Genomic DNA, 14,751 nt, shown 5'->3' with positions numbered 1-14,751 from the left:
TGTTTAGTGTCAAACGGCACCAGGGGTTTCCCCCATCTCCGCGTGCTATACATTGTGGGTGTGAAACAGAACACTGTCAATGCCAGAGGTTTAAAAGTATATGGATTTTGTATTTGTGTAGTGTCGTGTACCATTGTTCATCTGGTCATTTAGCCGCTGGGCCCCTAATGGGACCCAACGTTGCCCCACTCCGCCCCGTGGAGGCAGACCAGGTACACTACTTAGTTATTTACTCTGGCAGGTCCTGCCACCTAATTTCCTGGGATTTCAGTGGCAAGGACCTAAAAAAAAAAAAGAAAAAAAACACACTATAGATAGGGGTCAGCCAAAAACAAAGGGAGTACTATTTGGGTGATTTGATGTTGTTAAGTTTTTGGATGTAGGGCTCAAACAATTTGGAGTTGATTCAGACACTAGTTGTAAGTTAGAGAAGGGGAGGGAGACTGAAGACTGGGGGGAAAAGACAGAGATACAGGGTCCATAGGGAAGATGACCCCAAGTCAGTGGAGCAGGCCCATGCCCCACCAGAGTGAAAAAGAGGGGTGGCGAGGGGGAGGACACCAGGGATGAACTCCCCCTCCCGCCAGGGAGTGGAGGCAAAGGACCACGCAAGGGAGCATGGCTAGGGAGGCCTAAAGGCAGCTGCTGGTGTAGGTTCTGTCACTCCTGGGACAAAAGAAGGAAGGAGTGGTTTTTTTTTTTTTTTTTTTTTTTTCCTTCTCCTGAGAGGACTGTTCTATCCAGGAAGTTTCTTACTTTGTCCTTCAATGGGTGGTGTTTGGGTGCCTAACCCGTCTAGCAGTGAAGACAGACTGCGCAAACTCTGTAAAGGCGGCATAGCGCTGCTCGTCCATTATAATCAGGTGCTCACAATTCCGGGGATTTTCTTGCATTTTAGTGGCAAACCTTAGCCGGAACTCGTCATATTCATGGCAATCATACATCACGTGATCCCACGTTTCTTCAGCCCCGCAGTGACACAGTGGATCTTCTTCTATGCCTAGGGATGTTAGCTTCGCTTTAAAGGGTCCGTGGCCTGTAAATAGAAATGTAGTATGGAGGCCTGGTGAGTACCGGGGAGGAGGCTTTGGACTGATGAGGTTCACAGAGGGAATGAACTTTTTGGTTATCAATCCTTTGTTGGTGGTGTCCCATGTCTCTTGCCAGGTCCTGTACATAATTTCAGAGATTCTCTTCCTTTCCTGTTTGGGGTTGTTATCAAGGTTAAGAGTGATGCCTGCTGTTTCGGTGGGAATACTCTTCTTCAATCGTTGATATAATCCTCTTCTTATTACTTCTAGGTGTAGGGGTATACATCCAGCTAGCACCTGCAGAGCTGGGGTGCTTACTGTACGGCACGCCCTTGTTACGGCAAGGAGCATAGAACACTGTATGGAGTCTAGTTTACGGCGATTTTGGTCGAGGGAGGCCCTAGTACACCATACTGAGGCTCCATAGCAAGCTATTGGCACAAATATGGCATTATAGATGAGGGCCAGAGCCCGGCGCTTTAGGCCCCAGTCTGCACAGCTTATACGGATGATCATGGCCGAGTATTTTTTTATTTTCTGTGACATATATTTCAAGTGAGGATGGAAATTTAGCTTCATATCTAAGACGATTCCTAAATACTTGATTTCTGGGTATAATTTTATGGAGGTGTTGTCAATTTTGATAACCGGTGGTCTTCGTAGTTGGAGCGTTGCCTTGAGCAATATAGATTTGGTTTTCTCTCCCGAGATCTTTAGTAGGTGAATGGCTGTCCAATCCTGGAGCTTAGTTAGTGCACAATTTGCTCTCTCCTCTAAATCAGCTCTTGTGTCACCATGCACCACCAAAACCAAATCGTCAGCAAACGCAAGGGGTTGAGTCATCCCCAAGTCCATCCCAAGGAACTCGTCCAGGACGATGGACCAAAAGAAAGGCCCCAGGACCGAGCCCTGGGGACAGCCTCGGGAGACCTGGCTAGTGACAGACTTGTACCTAGTACTAACATGGACAGTGTGGTGTCTCAGGTACTCCTTGACACAGCTATAAAGGTTGAGTGGTGCTTTGGCTTGTCGGAGTCTTCTGAGAATACTTGGCCACCACAGCCGATCAAACGCTCCAGCAAAGTCGACTGTGATGGCTAGCACATACTTGCCTTGAGTGCTTGAAACAGTAGATATTAATTTAAGAAGAGCATCTTCAGTGCTGCAACCAGCTTTGAAACCGTACTGAAGTGGAGAAATGAGGTTTTCTTTAGAGTAGCATTTTGACAACCTGCTGAGGAGAAGCCTTTCTAGAAGTTTGCCTAGGACTGGCAAGAGAGCAATTGGCCTGTAAGATTTTGGCTCTTCAGGTGGTTTGTCTGGGTTCTTCAAGATGAGTTTAAGGCATGCCTCCTTCCAGATAGCAGGAAAGTGGCCTTCCATTAGGCATCTGTTGAAAGTGGCGAGCATGGTGTTAGGGAAGTAGGTTGCAAATTTCTTGATAACATCCACCTCGAGGAGGTCATTGCCAGGAGTTTTTTTTCTTTAGTTTTGTCCAGTGCAGCTTTTAGATCGTCATTTGTAAATGGTTCTTCAGTATTTTCTGTTGTATAAGAATCGTTAGCGGTAACAATCTGTAGTTGCTCCTCAGTTAGCTATGCATCATCTGTTGGAAAGAGGGCATTTAGCATGTTATGGACAGAGTCCTCCCACGTGAAGGTGGAAGAACCATCAGGCTTTACAGTTGTACTGAGGACTTCACCTCTAGGGAGTTTGTATATTTGGATATATTATAGCGTGTTTGCTTTTTTTTAGACATACTAGATATATTTATCACACAGAAGTAGCAATCATTAATGTGGTTAGTTGGATCTCGCCAAACCATAAGGACAGCAAAAGGTAACGCTTTGAGTTTTACATTTAACCACCTCCTAAGGTTTGTCATACAAGTAATATAACACTTGTGAGGCACCCAAGGTTTGTCTTGATCACCAATTTTACATCTGAAATAAAAAGAATATGAAAGTTTTTTAATTCCATAGATATTAAACTACTTACTTACTTACAGTAACCCCAGAATAACTGTGTGGTACTACACTCAGGATAGTGGAGAATGAAAAAGACTTGGAAATAATTGTGCAGTCAGACATGAAATTCTCTAAGGAGTGCAGTCATGCAGTTAGGATAGCTCATGGGGTTTTCTCAATGATATACAGAAACTTTGCTAGCAGAGATAGGGAGTTATTTATCCCTTTGTATAAGGCCATGGTTAGGCTGAATTGTAAGTACTGTATACAGGTCTAGAGTCCTCACTTTAGGAAGGATATATATCTGCTGGAACGGGTGCAGAGAAGGGCAGCCAAATTGGTGAAGGGAACAAAGGGTGCTCTTAGCTAGGAAGGTTTCAGTTCTGCAAATTGCAGCATCTCAGTAGTTTATCAAACCCCTGTGGAGAGATCTGATTGAGGTTTTAAAAGCCTTGAATAAGCTAAATGTTAACAGTATTCTTTCACTTGCTGAGACTACACATGAGGGTGCACAAATTCAAGTTGAGAAAGGATGGTTGCAGGATAGATATGTGGCGATTTGCCTTCAGCCAGCAGTTTGGTTGATTGTTGGAACAGGCTTCCATCTGGTATTGTGGAAATGGATGGGTTGAATAAATTCAATGGAGAACTAGACAAATTCTTGGAAAGTGCGGATGGGTAATGAAGTTTTTTTTTTTTTTTTTTGGAGGATACTATATAAGCTTGCTTTCTTGCATCATTTGCCATTACTACTACTAAGGTACAAGACCTCTTGGAAGTGGGGGCAAACCATTTTAAAATTTATTTTCAAACTATACTTCTTATGCATGGTTTGTATTTTATTTTTTATACAATAATTCTAAATACAATATGGCTGTTTAGCACAATGAAAATTATTTTTATAATAAAGTTTGAGGGCAGTACTTTTTAGCTTTGCTCCTGGAGCAAAAATTTCTTTTACTGTGACAATCTATATCTGCATAGCAGATTTATCATGATCTTTAAATGCTTGAGACACATTATATCAACTAGAAAACCTATGTCATTTTAAATGATTTTGTAAAATGGAAAATTTTTTTACAATTTGAGCAAAATAAGGCAAGTAAGTTGCTACTTAAAAAAATAAATCAGCCAATTTTGCAACATTTTTCTCCATTACTTTTGTAATTTCTATAAAATTTGGCAATGTTATAAAAACAGTATTCATAGAGCTCTAAAAATATACCATATGTTTACAAAAATTACTGTTTTTCTATTACAACACAAAATTAGTTAATATGAAATTAGTTCTCACTTTTGTATGATTTACATTTTTCTTTATATTTGATTAAAGCTGGATGTGCCATCCCACAGAATATCAACTTTAATTTTCCATATACTCAGCGCTTTTTTACTCTGCCAGAATACCATTCCAGAACTTCTTTTCATAAAAAATGTAAAATCAAAGAACTTACAAAAAAATTTAAATTTATAAATGTTGAGATCAAAAGTCAACATACTTATTACTAGAATCATGTAAAATACGAGTGAAATGCCAACCATCATTTATAAAATGACATATTCGCACATCCAAATAGTGAAGTAATAAAAGACATGACACTAATGAATGTGTTTGTGCACCACCATAATCCACGTTTGTGCATCTGTGGCCATATTGCACCTCCCAAGGTTTTTGCATTTTCTACTCTGATCCAAGCCCAAGGCGGGATTCGAACCTGCAACCTTTGTGTTGCCAAGCAGGCACTTTACCCACCCGACTAGCCCGGTCAGCTTCACTGCAATGCCAATTTATGACCTTTCATTGCATCCTCCCCATTACCTATACAAAATCTGTGAGAAAGTTGTGTCCATGAATCAAGAAAGTATTCATCAAGCTGTCCAATTACAATGGACTAGACCTCTACATCACAAAGGAGTGGATGATGAAACATTGTAAACTCCCACTGAAAAAATAATAAAAGGGTTACAAGGGCACTAGTTTATGCTTCCAATGCTGACAGTTTGGCTGCAGTAAGGTGCAGATAAAAAATCACTAGTTCTTTTATTATCATTGCATGAGTGCAGGCTCATTCAGGGTCATCACTTAGCTCTTTATACACACATTAAAAAAATAAATTAAATAATATAAAGAAAAATGCTAAAATTGTGAAAAGGTTTCTAAAATTTGTAATTCGTTTAGTGTTTGTAATTTTAACTTTATTGAGAGAATGGATTACACATTAAGTTACAAACTTACAATATGATGAAAATATCGCACGAGTGTATATAAAATTTTGTATTTTGTTTTGTATTTACATATTTGATTTTGTTAAGAGAATGAATGTTACACACCTTCACATCAACAACAAATACTGTTTTCCAGAAGTTTAAAAATTATAGTATTAAAATGATAAAGTTTGTATTTTTATATTTTTTCTAGGCAGTTTCTAGATGATAGACAATGCTCATCAACCAGTGCAACACCACCACTTTGCTTATTGGTGGCTTGAAGTGATGAAACCCATGCATGTTTGGTTGCCACACTCTGTTAATCCTGCATCCCACAACACTCTATTAAACCCCCATCTGTTCCATCATGCAATATGATTGATGTCTTTTGAGGTTATGATGGGGATCATATGGATGGGGAGATCCAATCTTTCTTACATTGAGGGTAAACAGTTTTTTAAAACAGTTTTTGCAGGTTGGCCATTAGACAGTCCACTGGACCAAACCTATTGGTAACTTTGTAGGAGGCATTCAGAGCAGCTACTGTATAATCTTGCTGCCTCTCTTCTGACAGCTGGTTACTAGAGGGAGTCTGAGTATGCATTGGGGAGGAAGATTATTACAATACCCAAAAATTTCACCACTTCATACATGTCAACATGTCCTCACCTAACTTTATCAACTGAATGCATCACGAATAGTCAAACTAATAGTACAAACTTATCTTGCAAAAAGATCTGAACCTCTCCAAACCTTGCTCATTCATTTCACAAATATATATGGCCCCACTTACTTTTCTGCCAGAATCCTAATTATCAGTAGCCTCAACCATTCTCATCTCAGTCCTAAATATTTGCTCTAAGTTCCTTTTGCTTCAAATATGGTATTGTGCATGTCCACTCTGATATTCCTTATCAAAGACTTACTACTTTGGAATATCCTCTTTTTAACCTTCTCTGACTTAAAATCTCTCTCTACCCAATCTGTCAAATAAATTAGCTCTATTCTGATGCCTCTATATTCATTTTTGGCCTACACTAAAGCTTGTAACAATTGTAAAATAGTTATTAATCATTTAAACTAGATTATGAAGAAGCTATAAGTATAAAACTTGCTTCTTGTCCAATGGCAATTGAGCATTCTTGTCTCTTGACACAGCTACTGGCAGAAAGATTTGTCCATTTATACTCCCACCTCTCTTGAAACCTGATGGTTCTGTTGCTTCCTCAGCTAAAGATAAAACAGATTTATCTATGATGCTACTAAAAACACTGACTCAAATCAATAAAATTCCTTTATTAAAAAAAAAATAAAAATAATACACATCCTGACTGCATAAACCATATATTAAAATAACAATAAAATAAAGATTAGGATAAGGGCTTCAAAGAGTGGATGAATGCGACAGCCCTTATCCCTATTAAGACTATTGCATCCAGATGCTAGAGATATCCTTAAACTCTAGCCCTTTCCGGTTCCAAAAGCCATGCACTCTATCCGTGATCACGGCTTCTTTAACTGTAATGCCATGCCCAGTTTCCCAGGCATGTTCAGCTACTGCTGAACCCATGTAATTGGCTGTCTTGAGGGCCCTATCGTGTTCCCCCCTCAGGCGATCACGCAGCCTGCATTTTGTTTCTCCCACATAACACTCCCCACAATCTGGATGCTCAATTTCATATATGACCCCACTAGTGTCATTACCCGCAATGGGATCTTTGATTGCGAACACTACTGTGTGTAGTCTCCAACCTGGCAGCTGCACACAGCTTATCTTACACGAACATAAAATACGAGAAATGGGTTCTGAAGTGCCCAGATAGTAGGGAGTATATGCAGTGGCAACAGGTGTAACAGCATCTCTGCAACTGCTACTCATATCTCTTAAACACCCCTCAATAATGCTCTGGGGGTAACCACACATTACTAGGTCAGTCGTAACCCGTTTAGTCTTGTTGTCCCTCTCCTCAGATGAAGAGCAGAGGGACCCCACCCTTCCCATTAAGGCCTTAACCGCACTATTTTTGTGGAAATTAGCCTGAGCAGTTTTAAAGTGTGTGTATTGGCCACGACACACAGATTTTCTGTAAACCTTAGTTTTCAAGTGTCGGCCTTCTCTGTACACACACACATCTAGGAACAGAAGGGCCCCCACTCAACTTCCGAGGTAAACTGAATATAGGGCAAACCGTTATTCAACCAATTAAGTACTTCTGTTTCATATCTTCTTTGTATTACCGTGAACGTGTCATCGACATACCTCTTCAACATCCGTAATGGGGGTGGACTAGAGCTTCCCAACATCCTGTCTTCGAACTATTCCAGGGCTAAATTGGCTATAATTGCACTAATAGGTGAACCCATGGCCACTCCGCGGACCTGCTGGTACATAACATTTTGAAATAACACTGTGGTACTAGATAAGCATAAACTAACACCTTCACAAAGGTCGTCACCACTTAGGGTTGTCCTATCCTTCAAAGTAACATCCTTACTCAAAGCCTTCTGCACACAATCCAAGCCATGTTCAACGGGTATACATGTGAACAAAGAAATGACACGGCGAGATGCCATAATCTCACCCTCTTCTACCTCCTGAGCACGGACTAACTGCACAAATTCCATGCTGTTTTTAATGGTGTAATCTGAGTGCCCCACTATGAGGGGATACAAGTTCAGCCAAAAACCTGGATAGTGCATGTATCGGACTGCCCACAAACGACACGGTAGGCCTGAGAGGTACCTCAGCCTTGTGCACTTTAGGCAGGCCATAAAATGTAGGCAAATAACAGCCCGACACACACAACCTCCAGGAAACCTCCTTGGATATTTTTCCCGCCTTGAGCCAACTCTGGACTAATTTGTTAGCTCATTGTTCCAGCCCACCCAGGAGTTCCTACGAATGATCCTATACGTAGACCTATCATTTAATAAACTAATTAATAATTTTCCTAATAATCATCTTTGTTCAACACTATCGTGGATCTACCCCTGTCCACACATAGCACCAAAATATTATCATCTTGTTTTAATTCCCCTAATTCTTTGTGCAGCTGTTAAATTGGAAGAGGCTTTGCGTGCTGAACCTAACACGCACATCATCCTAATCCAGATCTCATTAGCTGTGACCTCAGGTAGACTGGCCACAGTCCTCTCTATACCCATTGCTATATCCGCTATGGGGAGCCTACGAGGAACCAAACTGAAATTGGGGCCAAGACTTAATAATTCTTTCTGTTCATTCGTTAACTCCTTGTCACTCAGGTTAACGAATGTGTGTGTGTGTGTGTGTGTGTGTGTGTGTGTGTGTGTGTGTGTGTGTGTGTGTGTGTGTGTGTGTGTGTGTGTGTACAGAGAAGGCCGACACTTGAAAACTAAGGTTTACAGAAAACCTGTGTGTTGTGGCCAAGCACACACTTTAAAACTGCTCAGGCCGGTTGCCACAAAAATAGTGTGGTTAAGGCCTTAATAGGAAGGGTGGTGTCCCACTGCTTTTCATCTGAGGAGAGGGACGATGAGACTAAACAGGTTACGGCTGACCTAGTAAGTGTGTTTACCCCCAGAGCATTATTGAGGAGTGTTTAAGAGATATGAGTAGTAGTCGCAGGGATGCTTTTACACCTGTTGCCACCGCAGAAGAACCCATTTCCTGTATTTTACATTTGTGTAAGATAAGCTGTGCGCAGCTGCTGGGTCAGAGACTGCACACAGTAGTGTCCGCAATCAAAGATCTTATTGCAGGTAATGACACTAGTCAGGTCGTATATGAAATTGAGTGTCCAGATTGTGGGGAGTGTTATGTGGGGGAAACGAAACGTAGGCTGTGTGATCGCCTGGGTAAAACGATAGACCCCTCAAGACAGCCAATTACCTGGGTTCGGCCATAGCTGAACATGCCTGGGAAACTGGGCATGGCATTACAGCTATTTATGTTGTTGTTGTTGTTGTTGTTATTTGGTTTTTAGGAGCATTAGCAACTAAGGCCATATTGCTCCGGGATATGCGGTGGTCATTCCCTGAATGACCTTTCCGCATCCTCCGTATTTGGTGGTGACGGGCTCGAACACCGGTCTAATCAAGAAGCGTGTGCTACGCACTGCTGCTCCTTCCCACCTGGCTACGGAGGTGCCGCATTACAGCTAAAGAAGCCGTGATCGTGGATAGAGCGCATGGCTTTTGAAACCGGAAATGGCTAGAGAGTTTAAGAGAGTCTGGATGCTATGGTAGGCTCTTAATAGGAATAAGGGCTGTCACATTCATCCACTCTTTGAAGCCCTTATCCTAAGGAGACACGAACGGTTTAGAGTGGTTCATTCGATTTCCGGTTCCAACGCACAAGAAGTGGACCATGAACAGGTGCCATAGTTTGTGTCGCAGTCCTGCTGGGACATGTGTGTACATATATAGATTGTCAGATAACCTGCAACCATTATTGCTGATGAAGGTGGCTGCTGCTGCCAAAAGCTCCCGTTTTAGTGGTTTTTAGTGATTTTAAACATCTTTTTAGTGCTTTTAATTTTATATTTTATCACATTTTATTCTTGTTATATACCATCTTATTTTATTTTATTATTATTTTAATATACAGTTTATACTGTCAGTAAGTGTTTTTTTTTTTTTTTTTTTAATAAAGGCATTTTATTGATTTGAGTCAGTGTTTTAGTAGCATCATAGATGAATCATAGAGTTCCTGACTGCAGAGGCCTCTTCAAATTTACTAGCACCCAACTTTTCTTCTAACTCCTGTAACTGTTGATCTTGGTAAACCACCTCCTATCATTCCCACTCAATGCCTACTGTGTTCATCCGTCAAAAGAATTCTGAACAATCTTGATACTAAGAAAAGTCCAAGTCCTGATGGTATTTCTCCACTTTTTTCTCAAAACTTTGCTCCTCGGCGTACTCCTGTCCTGTTCTTGGAAATTTGCCCATATCCAGTAAAACACAAAATATTCTCCTAACAAAGCAATTTTTCATTTGATTTTTGTTAGAGAAAGTTGTCTGTTTGCTATTTATGTTTAGATAGTATGAATCAGAGCTGTAATACTCAATATGTTCTACGTTGATAATAATATTAGTAAATTAATAAGAGGAGTTTACCTCAATATAGTACGTGGAACACTTCCGTATGATACCCTCCAGAAATTAAAACGGAAAAAACGAAAAAATCGACAACTTACCGGTACATTAAAGTAAAATATAAATAATTAAATAATCAATTTAACACAATTCAAAACAATTAAAATTCAAATTAACGCAATTAAAAGAATCTAACGAAAATATTCAAAACGATTTTCCTTCCTGAAGCTGCCAATGCTTTTCGACCGACTGTCGTGATCACAGGAATGAAAATTGGAATTCCTGTCGTGATCACAGGAATTTTCATTCCTGTGATCACGACAGTCGGTCGAAAAGCATTGGCAGCTTCAGGAAGGAAAATCGTTTTGAATATTTTCGTTAGATTCTTTTAATTGCGTTAATTTGAATTTTAATTGTTTTGAATTGTGTTAAATTGATTATTTAATTATTTATATTTTACTTTAATTATTTATATTTTACTTTAATGTACCGGTAAGTTGTCGATTTTTTCGTTTTTTCCGTTTTAATTTCTGGAGGGTATCATACGGAAGTGTTCCACGTACTATATTGAGGTAAACTCCTCTTATTAATTTACTAATGCTATTTATGTTTGAAAGTTTTTGTTTCAGAAAACTATGATGAAAAAAAAAAACATGACAAAAAAAAATGGTTAACCCAGAAATGGACATGGCTGATCCTTAAATGCAACATAGGCCATTGTTAAATGTAAATAAAAAATTATTTATTTACATAAATAATTTTTTATTTACATTTTTTTATTTAATTTTACTACAATGACTTTAATGTCAATTTCAGTATTCCTCAGTTATTACAATTCCTTTTGATTTTGATTAAGTGTTTTGTTAACGAAGTTTGGCTGTAAACAAATAAAATAACATGTTTTCATTAAACCTCATATATGCACTCATTAAAAATATGAGTTTAAAATTAGCATGGTCTTTCTGTCCAATTTTGACAGTGAACTAACATCGTGGGCTTTAGAGGCTGCTCAAATAGTTGAAGGCCAGCTCATGTAAGCATTTTGAAAACAAATAATGAAGAACATAAGAGTTGTTTTCATTGAGTATAAACAAGGGGTTCTCACATAAACAAATCAAGCACCAATAATGAGGGAATACAGGAGTTTTGTCTTCATAAGCAACACAATCTGCTATTCTTGGAGGCATGAGCTTTAGCAACGCATTCCTCTTCCCATAGTAACAAATTACATAGCACCCAATGAAGGGAGGCAAGTTGAAACAAGAAAAAAATCTGCATGGCCCCAAGAGAACCATGCATGTTGTTTTTTTTTTTTTTTTTTTTTTAATTTAAAAACAATATATATTTACAAATACAGCAGACTCACGATTTACTGGGATCGGTTTTAACCAGAACACTTAAAGACTCCAAATTTGAAAAAAAAAAAAAAAAAAAAATCAACCAGAAATAAAATTCAAGTAATAACTAGAATAGGTATAAACAGATGTTTTGCAAGTTATAAATAAGTGACAAGCAGGGCATTATAAAGTCTTCATTGGGAGATTATCTTGCAACCCCCACTGTCTTCACACCCGATGCTCAAAGTGCGTTGCTTCAATTGTTTTGTTTCGTCGCACCGCAAAGAGAAAATTTTGTTTTGTTATTTATGTCAGGAATAACGAAAATTTTTTTTGCTTAGAAATTGCAAAAATGTTGGGTAAACGCAAACAAGTTGCGCTTTCAATTAAACAAAAACTTTAAATTATTCAAAAGTTTGAAAATGGCACATCCGTTAAATCTCTAATGAACCATTATGTTGGTGACCAAACCATACGCGACATCGCGTATGGTTTGGTCACCAACATTTTTGGATATACTGAACTGTAGTAAGTCCTCGACTTACGTAACTTCGAACTTACGTTAATTTTTTTCACTCAATTTTTTTATTTTTTAAGATTGTAAAATTTAAAACAAAATAATAATAATACGCAATCAATAAAGACGATCACGGCAGGCACAAATTGCACAAGCGGGATATGGAGTCACAAGCTTAAAAATAGAAATGAAGAAAAGATTTTTAAAATTTATTTAGGTTTTTTTTTTTTTTTTTTTTTTTTTTTTTATATATGGCTGAAGATTTCAGTAAAGGGAACACACATTTCACCATAATAACGTAAAATCCCAGAGAATTCCAGCTATCGGTATTATCACAAATGCAATATGATCAAGTTTACTACCCGTTTATAATGAATTGCAGTAACAGAAAAGCCCAATAACCCAGAATGTGCAAACTGTTTTATGGTAGTGACCTCCAGAAAGGTGTTTAGTAAAATGTGAGCTCATGTGGGGTGATAATAGTGATAATTTTCACCTTAACCCTGTGAAATTCTTTACATAAAATTTCATTTTGACAGTTATCATGGTGCCGGCTAAGAGAATAAGTGACAGCGCTACTAGTAAATCTATTTAAAAAAAAAAAAAAAGAAAAGCGATCAATTCGGATCAGAAAATTAAAATAAGGATGTCTGAAAATGGTCAAACAAGAACAAGTATCGCACGGAATTTAGATTTGTCAGTGTCAACACAACAATAAAGGAAAAAGACAGAATATGAGAAGCGGTGAAGAGTTTGGCACCAATGAAGTCAACTATGATAACCAAGGCTATGAAATACATATCAGTTTTTACTGTACAATTTCTTCCTTTAATGTTTTCTTTTCATATGTACCACTCCAATAACTTCACTGCTGTCCCCAGATCAAGTTTTTAATTGAACTAATTAAAATATATATAACTATTTTTCTATATATCACTAATATATAAAAAATATGAACTAACTAATTGAAAAATAACTATTTTTCTTCATTCTTCTGAGGATATTATGGGGTGTTTGTAATTTTGGCATATCACGGATATAGGAGCAATATTTTATTAGTCATTCCCTAGTTACGTAAAACTCGACTTACATAAAAAGTCCTGGAACATATGCCGCGAACTTACTGTATTTTTGGATTAACCAGGAAATCAATTATCTGGGATTTTTATTTTACCATCTATCCCAGAAAATCGAGAGTCTACTGTATATTCTTTCAATATAAAAAATTGGACTGTTCACAGTTTTCATAACAGATTAAAAATAATTATTAAAAATACAATAAAAGGTTCTAAAAATGCAAATAAATGCTAACAAACATGACTAGAGCCAGCCATATTGAAAAGTACAAAGGGGGGGGGGGAACAAAGAAAGAAACTGCAATGGACTGTGTGCTACCCATATCCGAGTTCCTTAATTTTTAAAACCACATTTATTTTCAACATTTAATGAACTCAGATACAGGTAGCACACAGTCCACTTCATTTTCTGTCTTTATTCTATTGTAATTAACTTAAAACTGTACAAACATAATGGTATAGCAAAATATATATAAAGTAAACTTGATAGCGAAACAGATGTAATGTAAACTTGAAGAGTAATATATATTGTTTCTGCATAACTGGTGAATAGAGTGGAGTTATTTATTGCATTTAAGTACATTAGTTTAGTGTAGTATCCTTGACTATATTGAATTTAAATGGAAATCATGCACAACACTAAAGCAGCAAAGTACAGCCTAATGAAATGTACTACTTGTGCAATGTTTAAATATATTTCTGGACGAGGACATTATACAGCCAATGATGATGTGTTCGGTACAAATAGTATGTAGAAATTAGGCACCAATTCACCATTCTGATGGACATTTATGAGAGCTTGAATGCTCTCAAAGGAATTAAAATAGGGCTCATCAAGCTCTCGGCTGCCCAACTCAATGCCAAACCCACGCGTGTGCATCGGGCAACACAACAGCAAATCCCAAGGCAGAATGCTCTGGTCCTACAGGATGCAACCATTGTTGGTAACTCTATTGTGGGGGTAAACGGAAAATATATTGTGCAAAACGAATAGGTGGAACAGACCCAGGTAATGTCTGGCAGTGGTAAAAGCTGTTGATGTTGTGTACTTGTTAAGTACAGGGCAAATTAGGGTTAAACATTAAAGTGTCTGCAATTCGACCCAGACATGATAGGAGGGAATGTATGATGAGAGCCTTGTCGATAAATTTTGTCCTGATGAGACTGTGCAAGGCTGAGGGGGAAGAATTTTGCTAAGGGTGGTCTGTTTTTTTTTTTTGTTTTTTTTTTTAATGTAAACCCCAAACACGAGAGGAATTAGAACTTATAGTACTTAGTACCGTGCTTGGGTTGGAGATTGAGAAGATGAAAGAAGATATTTGTTGACATTGGACTTGAACTTCTGTAGACTGTAATTTTCAGGAAATACGTATGAAGGCAGGTTAGTCCACTGTTCCAGAAAACAGCAGCTGAATGAATAAATGAGGAAGATGAAAAGTTGGTTCTGTGAGTTTGAAGTTGGACAGTAAATGGATGTTGGCTGGTGGCGGCATGTGTTCAGACTGTTTTGAAAGAGAGAGTGGGAATTATAGAAGC

The 14,751-nt window shown here is 38.2% G+C and overlaps 1 protein-coding gene across 1 annotated transcript in view; it reads right to left on the bottom strand.

Annotated features, from left to right (window-relative positions):
* The window catches only part of LOC150088184 (cyclin N-terminal domain-containing protein 1-like), a 133,337-nt gene that overhangs the window by 21,989 nt on the left and 96,597 nt on the right, over positions 1-14,751 (bottom strand). The gene's annotated exons all lie outside the window — the stretch shown is intronic.

Source organism: Mastigoproctus giganteus, chromosome 3, assembly GCF_048544385.1.
Source record: "Mastigoproctus giganteus isolate SK-2022 chromosome 3, ASM4854438v1, whole genome shotgun sequence".
In the NCBI taxonomy this organism is placed as follows: Eukaryota; Metazoa; Arthropoda; class Arachnida; order Uropygi; family Thelyphonidae; genus Mastigoproctus; species Mastigoproctus giganteus.
This window is presented reverse-complemented; position numbering and strand designations above follow the sequence as displayed.